General features: G+C 37.0%; 1 protein-coding gene across 1 annotated transcript in view; it reads right to left on the minus strand.

Annotated features, from left to right (window-relative positions):
- The window catches only part of WWC2 (WW and C2 domain containing 2), a 205,435-nt gene that overhangs the window by 83,791 nt on the left and 108,817 nt on the right, over window positions 1-12,827 (minus strand). The gene's annotated exons all lie outside the window — the stretch shown is intronic.

Raw genomic sequence — 12,827 nt, forward strand, 5'->3', positions numbered from 1 at the left:
TTTCTCAATAAAGCTGTTGAATAAAAAGTACATAAATAAATCGGCAAATGGAAATATAAAAGGTAGACCATCACATATGTATACGCATACACACATAAAATAAATCACCTCCTAACAAAGATAAAACTGAAACCCCTGGTATCACTGTATACCAATTAAACTAGCAGAATATAAATATAAATCATCAGAACTTGGTCAAGTGGCTGCCTCTTTCAGATTAATGTCCCCGGTCTTTACTGTGGTCTACAAGGCTCATGTGTTCTGTCTTCACTCCATTGCCACGATCAACACTCTCACCTCTTGTCCCTCCAGTGAAGATCCCAGAACTTTTCTGATAACAGGACCTTCACGATGCAATGTGTTAATGCAAGAGTGAGGGGAACTGACCCCCTGGACAGCCGAAAATCTGCATTTCTGCAGAACTTCTGACTCCCCCCAAAAATAGCCTACTGTTGACCAAAAGCCTTACAACAACATGAACAGTCAATCAGCATATGTTTTGTACAGGTATTATATAACTGTATTTTTACAGTAAAGTAAGCTAGAGAAAAGAAAGTGTTACTTAATCATAAGGAAGATAAAATATTTTTACAGTACCATACTATATTTATAAAAAAAAAATCAATGTATAAGTGAACAGGTAGTTCAACCCCGTGGTGCTCAAGGGTCAACTGTAAATGGAGGTATGCAATCAGCAGACTTTCAAGGCTAGCTTCTTTCCCTTATCATATTGCTTTTGAAATTCGTCCTTTTTGTGAGTATCAGTAGCTTGTTTTCATGGGTAAACCATAAACTGCATTTTGGGGATAAACCACAATTTTTTTATCCATTCATACACTGATAGACATTTAGGTGATTCCCAGGCTTGGACTAGTAAGAATAAAGATTCTGTGAGTATCTACACTCAAGTCTGTGTGTGGGTACATATATGTTTTCATTTCTTCGGGCACATACCTATAAATGGGATTGCTGGTAACAGTTTAAGTGTATATTTAACTTTATAGGAAACCACCATGCTATTTTCCAAAGTGGTTGTACTACTTTGCATTCTGCAATAATGTGTGAGAGTTCCTTCTTCCAATGACCTCCCTCTGAGCACTGTTTTAGCTACATCCCATAAATTTTTATGTATTTCCATTTTCATTTAGTTCAAAATATTAAAAAAATATTCTTTGCTTTCTTCTTTGACCAATGAATTATTAAGAAATATGCTAATAGGGACACCTGGGTGGCTCAGTTGGTTAAGCAACCGCCTTCGGCTCGGGTCATGATCCTGGAGTACCAGGATGGAGTCCCACATTGGGCTCCCTGCTCAGCAGGGAGTCTGCTTCTCCCTCTGACTCTCCCCCTTCTCATGCTGTCTCTCTCTCTCATTTTCTGTTCTCAAATAAATAAAATTAATATATATATATATAAACTTCAAAATATATATATATATATATATAAACTTCAAACAAGTTCTCATTGGTGAATGTGCCTACATTTGAAAACAACACTGTTTTGCTCTTTTTAGATGATATGTTCTACAAATGTTAATTAGATCAGGTTGGTTGATAGTATTGTTCAAAACTTCAACAATTGTGCTGATTTTCTGTCTATATATTCCATTAATTACTGAGAAAGGAGTATTGATATATCCAACTATAATTGTGACTTTGTCATTCTCCTTTCAGTTTCATTGGTCTTTACTTCAGATATCTGAAATTCTGTTTTTATCTGTGTACATCTTTAGGGTTACGTACATACATCTTTATGTCCTTCTTTAAAAAGATTTAATTCTATTTTCTATTAACATATAATGTACTATTTGTTCCAAGGGTACAAGTCTGTGATTCATCAGTCTTACAACAACACACAGAGCTCACCACAACACATAACCTCCCCAGTGTCCATCACCGAGCCACCCCATCCCCCCATCCTCCTTCCCTCCAGCAACCCTCACTTTGTTTCCTGAGATTAAGAATCTATTATGGTTTGTCTCTCTCTCTGGTTTTATCCTTTCATTTTTTTCCTCTCTTCCCCTATGATCCTCTGTCTTTATGTCCTTTGATGAACTGACTTATTTACTGGTATAAAACCCCGGCAAAAATAGCCTTGTTCTAAAGTTTACGTTGATATTAATATGGAAACTGCAACTTTCTTTGCATTTGTATTTTCAAGGTAGATATTTTTCATTTCTTTAATTTTTAACCTGTCCAGACAGGGCTTCACATTTAAAATAGCTCTTTTGTAGGCATCATAAAGCTGAGTCTTATTTCAACCATTATGATAATTTCCACCTTTTTACTGGAGCATGTACACAATTTACACTTAGTGTAATTATTGATATAGTTGGGTTTAAATTCATGATCTTTATATTTGTTTTCTAATTGTCACATATATGCTTTTTTCCTTTCTACCTCTATTCCTGCCCTTTGTATTTTTATTCCATTTTTTAATGATTCTATTTTATTCCCATTATTTAGTAATACCTTTAATACCTCTATATTTTCTCAGTGGTTTCTCAGGGCAGAGATCAGCAGATGTCAGCTTGGGGGCCAAACATCCCTTGTGGCCTTATTTTTTATGGCTCATGAGTTAAGAATGATTTTCATGTTTTTAATAATTTCCCCCAAAACTGAAAAAACAATCTATGGCAGAGATTTTTCCACAGTGGTTGTACCATTTTCTATCCCCACCAGCAATGCATGAGAGTTCTAATTTCTCCACATCCTCATCAATACTTGTTATTTTCTCCTTTAAAAACAAAAACAAAAACTTCCTAACAGGTGTGAGGTAATCACCCATTGTGGCTTTGATTGCACTACCCCATTGTGCATTTCCCTAATGACCAGTGATATCTGTCATCTCTTCATATGCTTATGGGACAGCTGCACATCTTCTTTGGAGAAATGTCTATTAAAGTCCCTTACCCATTTTTGAACTGGGTTGTTTTTGCCTTCAGTTTTGAAAGATATTTTCCTTAGGTATAAACAATCTAGTTGACATTGTTGTTGTTGTTGTTGTTGTTGGGTACTCTTTTAAGATATCACGGGTTGCCTGAGTGGCTCAGTGGGTTAAGCCTCTGCCTTCGGCTCAGGGCATGATCTCAGGGTCCTGGGATCAAGCCACGCATTCGGGCTCTCTGCTCAGCGGGGAGCCTGCTTACCCCTCTCTCTCTGCCTCTCTGCCTATTGTGGTCTCTGTCTGTCAGATAAATAAATAAAATCTTTAAAAAAAAAAAAGATATCACTCCATTGCCTTGCAAGTTGCGTAGCTTCTGATAAGTCTGTTTTAATTATCTTTGTTCCACTGCAATTGTCTAATTTATATGGCTGCTTTTAAGATTTTCTTTAATCACTGATTTTCAGCAATTTAATTATGATATACCTTTGTGTGATCTCTGTTTTCTTCCGCTTTGGAGTACCTTCCTGTTCTTATGGATTTATAGTTTTAGTTTCTTTAAATTTTTTTTCTGTGATTTCCTCTCCTTGCTCTTTTGTGGGGACTCTAACATATACGTTAGATCATTTAATACTGTACTAGAGGACACTGATGTGCCTTTAAATTTTTTCAGGCTTTTTTCATCTGTGTAATTCATTTTGGATAGTTTCTATCCCTATGTCTTCAAATTCACTGATCTTTTTACTCAGCATTTAGGTTGTTCTCAACAGTGTATTTTTCATTTCTGATATTATATATTTAATCCAGAAAACTTCCATTTTGATCTTTTTTATATCTTTATTTTCTCTGTTTTCTTCTACATTACTGAGCATGTGTGTAATACTTTTTAATATGTTTGCCTGTTAATTAAATAATAGTTGTGACTTCTTGTCTTTGTTACACATCGTACTTTCGTGCTTCTTTGAATCCTTGGCAATTTTTAACAGTTTTATTGGTGTACAACTGGCACGTAATAAAGCAAGCATGCTTAAACTATACACTTGATAAGGATTGATATATGTATATACCCACAAAACGATGAACATCAAGATAAAGAATATATCCACATTCCCCTGAAAGCTTCCTCATGTCCCCTGGGGATCCCTTCCTTCTGCCTCTCCTGGACTTTCTTCCAGCACACAGTTAAATTGTTTTTAAATAAATGTGATCCATTCAAGGTTTGCTTGTAATTTTTTGTTGCAGCAGTTCCAGAGCAGCCTTTAGCCTTAAACTAACATGGTCCCACTAATGAGGTCTTCTATTGCCCCAAAACTTAGGAGGTTTCTCCAATCTGGCTTGTAGATGGAAACTATTCCTAGTCCTATGAGCTCTGAGAATTGTTTGTTCTACCGCTTTCTTTCCCCATCCTTGTCCTATTTTATACCATGATTACTCAGCCGAAGATTTTGCAGAGAAATGGCCACAACTTTCTCTTACTCCTTCTCTCTCTGTAGCTGTGTCCTCTCCAGGATTGCCACGAATTCCAGATACTTCTGCTTCACTGAATTTTACTCTTCTGACTCTTCAGCTTCAGTAGACTACGTTTGAATCCTTCTTCTTACCCTGGAGATAGTGTGGTCTCAGGGCTCAACGCTTCTGTTTTCCTTTGGTAAGGGATTACAGTGTTCAACTGCCTGTTATCCAACACGTGAAAGCAGTTGTTTTTATAGATTTCGTCAATTTCTTTAATTGTCTGTTGTTGGGAGATGATTCCTACGGCAGCTAGGAAGATATTTATGTGATTCCAACAGCCTGCATTTTAGGCAAAATATTTCCCAGATTGATAAAAATATTTTATCAATCTTCCTTTGTCTCTCTAAAGGCGCAAGATCTGAATCTGGGATCCAATTGACTAATCTCAACCATACAATTCTATTCTCTGTATCTTGAAGGAGCTCTCTCAGATTCTGGTTCTCTGACAAAGTAGAACCTGACGGTACCATGTCTCCCAACCTCAACTCTAGAAATTAATGTGCCTGAAAATGCTGAAGATCACAAAATGCACATAATATAGCTATTTTTTTCACTGCTTCATTGTTATGGCCTCATGAGACTGATTCTTTCAAAATTTAATGCAAACGTATTAGGTCAATGTATTTGTTGTGTATGTATCAGGGAAAGTATCAGAATATAAGTATTGGTTTGAATGCATTCATTACAACATCTTTACCACATATAGTTCCATAAAGCTTAACTCCTATGGCCTTTCAAAAATGAGAGAGTGAGTTTTTCAGGCTTTACGGAATCATTTAAAATTGATCATTTATGAAATATTATTTTCCTGTCTGCTTTAGACTGTATAGTTTCCCATAAAAGAAGTTAATTGCATTTACTTTTATAAATTGCTGTCAGCATTATGGATATAAGAATGTTTATGAATGAAGATGGAGAAGCCTGAAAATCATGGCCAGAGAAACTGATATGGTAGTTTATCTAGGCGAGGAGAAGTAAAACATCCCCTCTCCAACCACACAGTGTCAATGAAGGATTTCTTTCCAAGTACATATTATTTAGCTTGCAGGATGGTAGAAAAGGAGACCAAAATCATTAACAAGAAAGAAAGAAAATATCATGAAATCAATAAATGTGCTTAAGTGTTACAGAGTCACTTTAGTCAAAGTCTGAATACGGTTTTGGAAAAAAAGCACTTCTGTGCTGTGAATTTTAATTATTTCAAGTTACCAGCACATCAAGAAGGAGATAACTCCAGTTCTTCTCTAAATAGAGTACTTCCCTCTCCTCCTTCTCTCAGTCTTGCTCTCTCTCTCTCTCTCTTTTTTTTTTTTTAGCAAGTATGAGTCAAAGTCACATCATTCTTCATTTTACTCAAGATTCAGTAAGACTGGTGTGCTGTTTCCTAACCCAACACCAACTATAATAATACACATTTATTTCTGAACATCCTAAAGGAGTAACAGCCTTATCTAATATACAGTTTGGTGCTGTGGGTTAGAACTGCTCTATCTCCTTCAGCACGCTGAAATCAGGTAAGTCACAGATGGAAGAACTTGGGATATAAACTAAATTTTTAATGTAGTGTGAGTATACAGACACCTCTCACATCAAGTCATGAGACAAGCCTTACTGGCAGCAATTTGTATTCTCAGAAGGCATAGCTCTTTTCTTTGAAGCACATTGCTAGGATTTTTGTGTTTGTGACATCATTGGTTAAAGTCATAATTTGATGTGCACGTGAGTTAACTCTATTCACAGTGACAAACTAAACCTTAATTGAACTGCCATTCTTTTAAATCTATGCACAAGATTGCAAATAGGTAAGATTACAGTTGACTTTTCCAAGTCCATCACCACTGCTAAAAATAATTCAAAATGAATTCGTATTAACAATGTGCAAGCAAATATATTTGAGAACAGAGATAATACTTTGTTTTTAATAGCAATGCTCACCAACCAGCCATGTGTTTGGAGTACAAATAATTTAAACAAAGGGGTCTCATTATTCCTTTTTTTAACAAAACTAAAAGTTGGATCACAGCCTATGCTATAGTGCTCAATAAATTTCTCAAATGCATATGTATTTCTAAGGATTTTCTTTTACACTTCCAACATCTTACTTCCCTTTAATAAACAACAGTAATAATTTAAAATTCACCAACTATTTTCTCCACCAAATCTCACCTACATGTAATTTGGAGCATAGATTTAAAAAAAAATTTTTTATGGTTAAATTTTGTTTTATTATTATTATTATTATTATTTTGAATTCCAGTTTAGTTAACATACAGTGAATAATTTTATTACTTTGATTCAAAACTTCCGTATCAATGCTCATCAAGATAAGTGGATTCTAAACCCCCTTCACCCATTTCACTCCTCCCCCCACTGACCTCCTCTTGGGTAACCCTTAGTTTGTTCTCTGTAGTTAAGACTGTCTCATTGTTTCTTTTTTTCTTTGTTCACGTCTTTCTTAAATTCCACCTATGAGTGAAATACTATGGTATTTGTCTTTGTCTGAATGGCTCATTTTGCTTACTGTAAGGCTCTCTGGATCCACCCATGTTGTTCCAATGGCAAGAGTTTGTTTGTTTTGATGGCTAAATGATATTCCTGTGTGTGTGGGGTGTGTGTGTGTGTGTGTGTGTGTACACACCACACCTTTTTTATCCATTCATTTACTAATGGACACTTGGGCTCCTTCCAAATATTAGCTATTGTAAATAGTGCTGCAGTAAAATAGGGACACGTGTATCTCTTCAACTTACTGTTTCCATATTCTTTGCATACATACCCAGTAGTGTAATTCCTGGATTGTAGAGTAGATATTTACTTATTTAGTGCTTTGAGGCATCTTACTATATTATAAAAAGCTGGCACTTGTATACATGAACAATAACCTAAAATTCACCCCATATTTTCTTCCTTTTTTACCTTGACCTTCTGGTCAAGTCTTTAGCTTCACTGACGTTGGCTGCTATGTACAGAGATCCTCCCTTGTCTGGGTGATTTAAAAGCATAACTCATAGATGAGCAACTCTTCTGTTTCCTCTACTGGCAGTAGGCCTTACGCCTGGTATTAATGGTACTTCTCATTTTGCCATTTTGGATTCCTCCCCACCTCTGTCAAAGCCACCACGGAAAGCAGGTTTTGGTAGACTGTGAAAAACCTGTTTTACTTGAGGCTCCCTATGCTTCACGGCCTGCAAAACATGACAGCCTGCAAATCCTGCAGCAGCGAAGGTCAGTCCAACTGCGACCACTATGCTGGCCTTGGCTCTGGCTCACTCCCCGGCCTCAGCCCAGAGTGTGGTTCATCCCAGCCCCGAGGCCGCAGCCGCCAATGTTACACCTCTGCCCCACAGTGATGCGGCCACCACCAGCAGGCACAGAACCTATTTGTAATTTTTTTGAGGAACCTCCATAGCGTCTTCCCCAGCGGCTGCACCAGTTTGCTTTCCCACCAACAGCGCATGAGGGTTCCTTTTTCTCCACATCCTTGCCAACACTGATGTTCCTTGAGTTTTTGATTTTAGCCGTTCTGACAAGTGTGAGGTGCTCTCTCATTGTAGTTTTGATTTGCATTTCCCTGACGATCAGTGATGTTGAATCTCCTTTCCTATGTCTGCTGGCCATCTGCATGTCTTCTTTGGAGAAATGTTTGTTCATGTCTTTTGTCCATTTTTAAATGGGACTGTTTGGTTTTTAGTGTTGAGTTGCTTTTTTTTTTTTTAATTTGAGAGAGAGAGAGGAAGAGCATGCATGTGAGTGGGGGGAGAGGAAGAGGATGAAAGGGAAAGAAGCAGACCGCCCACTGAGCATGGAGCCTGACATGGGGCTTGATCTCATGACCCCGAGATCATAACCTGAGTCAAAACCAAAAACGGAATGCTCAACTGAGCTACCCAGGGACCCCAAGTTGTATAAGTTCTTTGTATATTTTGGATACTAATCCTTTATCAGATATGTCATTTGCAAGTACCTTCTCCCACTCAGTAGGTTGTCTTTTTAGTTTCCTTGTCTGTTTCCTTTGCTGTGCAGAAACATTTTATTTTGATGAAGTCCCAATGTTTATTTTTGCTTTTGTTTCCCTTGCCTCAGGAGACATGTCTACAGCTGATGTCAAAGAAGTTACTGCCTATGTTCTCTTCTAGGATTTTTATGGTTTCAAGTCTCACATTCATGACATTCATTTTGAGTTTATTTTTATGTATGCTGTAAGAAAGTGGTTCAGTTTTCCCGACATCGCTTGTTGAAGAGATTGTCTTTTTCCCATTGCATGGTCTTGCCTCTTTTATTGTAGATTAATTGATTGCATAACCGTGGGTCTATTTCTGGGCTTTCTATTCTGTTCCATTGATCCGTGTGTCCATTTTTGTGCCAGTGCCATATTATATTGACTATTATAGCTTTGTGACATAACTTGAAGTCTGGAATTGTGATACCTCTAGCTCCATTTTTCTTTTTCAAGATTGCTTTGGCAATTTGGAGTCTCTTGTGGTTCCATATAAATTTTAGGATTGTTTCTTCTAGTTCTGTGAAAAAAGTTGATGGTATTCTGATAGGGATTGAATTAAATGGGTAGACTGCTTTGGGTAGTATAGATATTTTAACAGTATTTGTTCTTTCCAATCCATGAACACGGAATGTCTTCCATATCTTTCTGTCGTCTTCAATTTATTTCATCATGTTTTACAGTTTTCAAAATACAGGTCTTTCACCTCTTTGGTTAAGTTTATTCCTAGGTATTTTAATTATTTTTGGTGCAATTGTAAATGGGATTGATTCCTTAATTTCTCTTTCTGATGCTTCATTATCAGTGTACAGAAATGCAATAGATTTTTGCATATTGATTTTGTATTGAGACCTTACTGAATTCACTTCTGAGTTTGAGCAGTTTATTGGTAGAGTCTTTAGGGTTTTCTATATGTAGTATTATGTGATCTGCAAATAGTGAAAGTTTGACTTCTTTCTTACCAGTTTGGATGACTTTTATGTCTTCTTGTTGTCTAACTGCTCCGGCTAGGATTTCCAGTACTATGTTGAATAAAAGTGATACGAGTGGATATCCTTGTCTTGTTCCTGACCTTAGGCGAAAGCTCTCAGCTTTTCACCACTGAGTATGATGCTAAGCTGTGGGTTTTCCATATACGGCCTTTATTGTGTTGAGGTGTGTTTCCTCTAACCCCACGTTGTTGAGAGTTTTTATTGTGAATGTTCGTATGGAGTATGAATTTTTTAAAATATCAGCTGAATTTAAGTTTTAGTTTGTATGAGACATTCCATTCCCTATCTATGGTCTAAGTACCTATTATGAATAAATGAAATAGTTTTTCCCCTAGTTTACTGAGAAATATTGGACTTCACTGTAGAAATAATAAAGTTTACAGTAAAAAGCTTTTACATTCTTCTTCCTAAGAAACATTTTCTCATGAAATTAAATACCACCACTAAAAGTTATGAGTATATTAATAAAAGCATTGGCTTATTTATTTCACCATTTCAAAAATAAGAAATAAGCTGTCAAGAAGAACTATTATCCGGTTTGACCAAGGAAAAGAAAACCCAATTATCATCAATTCCTACAACCACACTATAAAACAGATGTTCTAGACAGATGTTCCTAAATACCTAGTTCTTCAATACTTGACCAACTAGCTCTAATTCAGTAAAACAAATGAAGGACATCTATGAATACTGTGACATCAAAATGATGAAGATGAAGTTGTTAGTGACCAAAAATGCAGGTAAGTACTCGAGACACCAAAGCAATGAAGAGTTCAATTGTGAGTTATTATTTCTGTGGTATTGATCTGTGAAATGGACGGGCCAACATAGGGATTTTGACAGGGTAGGCAAGCCAAGAAAGGTCAGGTTAGCAAAATCTATGAGACTTTGACAAGTTACCCATCCACTTCTGAATTGCTGGGGTGTTCTGAAAGTGTTATCTGGCCAAAATGTGCACAAACAGCAGAGTGAAGGCACCATCTGCTCCTTTTTAAAAAGGCATTTACCCTGACAGTTAGTGTTAAATAAGTACCTCTTCACTAATGAAAGAGATAAAGAGAGTGTCACTTCTGATCTTCCATTACAGCTAGCTAGGACTCTCTTAGAGCCTCCTCTGGACGGAAGGACTTTCTTGTGGTCTCACAGTGATGAACTATATATATGATATGTTATATCACATATATGTGATATCAGGGTTCTGATAGTAAGAGTACATCAAACCCAGTATAAAATAAACTTTATCTAAGAGATTCTGCTTTATTAGGAGACAGGTCTGGAGAATGTGACCACCCGGGATCTCCTGGGATCTCCTGATTGCAAAGGGGCTTCGTTACCTTCTAAATGGTTATTTGCAGGATTTACCCTATACACTTGTTTTTAAATCTCTTCTTTAGTTTTCACTGTATGTTATCTAACTTGAACTAAAAAACAAAAACTCTTCTTTAGTTTTCATCTTTCCTAAAAGGAAAAATAGAAGACTATTCCTATTATGGTTATTCCATTTACAACACGTTTTACAAAGGTAAGAACTGTGAAAAACTATTAAAATTTCAAAGGGCAATAATGCGTAATAATGTCCCAAGGAGTGCACAGCTCCAGCGAGTACTAAAGTTTACTAAGAGTTAGTTTTTACAAAATATCCTCATTCATCCACAAAAAAAAAATTCCTTTTTTTAAATCATAGAAAAATACAGACTGAGGCACAACAACAAGACACCCAACCAGCCATCCCACAATATTCTCCAGAGGCACACAGAGAAATACGGGCAGACCAAAAGAGAAAAGTATCAGCGATACACTGGACGGATGTTTCTGGTGGAATGACACAGAACGCTTCTACTAATGTTTTCATAAATTAAACCAAGAAATCCAAAGAGAGTTTAGCTTCCAAAAGTACACACTTTTCTCATGCTCTTCCTCTGAGAACAAACAGAGAAGTTGTGCGAAAGAATATAAAACAAAACGTCTACAGGAAGATGCTGGAGAACTACTACGGCAGCAAGAACTTGTGTCAAAAACCCAAAAGGTAAGGAAAGCCCATAGTCAGGATCCAGACTTGGTGTTCTTTTTCCTTGGAGGCATTCAAGTGTACAACAGAGAAGCTGACAAGTTGGGAGAACACAGTGACTGAAGCCACAGGTACAGAGAGCTAGCTACTGGTGGTTCCACAAAGCTGAGAGGTTCAGGGGAGAGATTTGGAATTTGGCTTCCATGAGGCAGGAAGAGCTCTCAAAAAATATCCCCAAAGTTTCGGTGGGATTTTGAAGACCTCTGCCCTATGAGAAAAGGTAAAGTGGAAAGAAACCCACTCTTTGAAAAGGAATGAAGCCCAGATTTCAGCTTGAACCATGACCGAATCACAGTTACCTGCCCCTGGCCTAACTGCCCATAAGAAGCAACACTAAATCCTCTCAGAAGGATGACAAGATCATCCCAAACCTCAAATTACCCTTACACTTCTTCATATAGAAGTAAGCAGCTCTAAGAGGCTTGACCAAAGGTCATGAAAGAAAAAAAACAGACCAAATTGAAGAAACCAACAGACAGGAGATCAAGACACCGCATTGATAAAGACATGGAATTTACAGCTAACTGTGATTATTTTATTCAAAAAATTACAAATCCATGCGCAGAATTTGGGCAAGGAAGCAGAGAAAAAAAATAATCCAATAGAAGTTTTAGAACTGAGAAATACAGTGGGGAAATTCTGCTGAAATCCTGAAAAAAAAAAAAAAAAGATAAGAAAATCCCCAACTGTTTAAAAATTAAAACCTTTATATGAGAAATCATAAAGAGCTAGAAAATATTTTGAACTGATAACAAAAATACAAAATTCAAAACCTGTGGGATGAAGACAAAAGCTATCTGTAGAAAGTCACATAGGCTTTAAGGGTAGATATTAGGAAGTCAGAGACCCAAAAGCCCTCTCTCAGCCTCTGCTAACAGTGAAGCATGTCTATTTCCCAACACGGCAATCCCACTCCTGGTTTCATAACAAAGGAAAATGTGTGCCTATGTGCACTGAAGATATATATCACAGAAATGTATATTAAGACATATTTTTTTTTAAGATTTTTATTCATTTATTTGACAGAGAGAGAGAGAGATCACAAGTAGGCAGAGAGAGAGGGGAAGCAGGCTCCCCGCTGAGCAGACAGATGGATGTGGGAGTCGATCCGATCCCAGGACCTGAGATCATGACCTGAGCCGGAGGCAGAGGCCTAACCCACTGAGCCACCCAGGCACCCCAAGACACATTTTTTAGTGACCAGAAAATGAAATAAACCCTAATGTACATCAATAGTAGAAGAGAGAAAGAATTTACAGTATGTACACCAAAGTGTAATGCTTGCCGTAATGAAGGCAAATGTGGATGAATGTTGATGTGCTCAAAAGAAGCCAGGAAAGAATACATACGGCAGCACTCCAGTTTTAGAAAATTC

This window comes from Meles meles, chromosome 2 (assembly GCF_922984935.1).
Source record: "Meles meles chromosome 2, mMelMel3.1 paternal haplotype, whole genome shotgun sequence".
In the NCBI taxonomy this organism is placed as follows: domain Eukaryota; kingdom Metazoa; phylum Chordata; class Mammalia; order Carnivora; family Mustelidae; genus Meles; species Meles meles.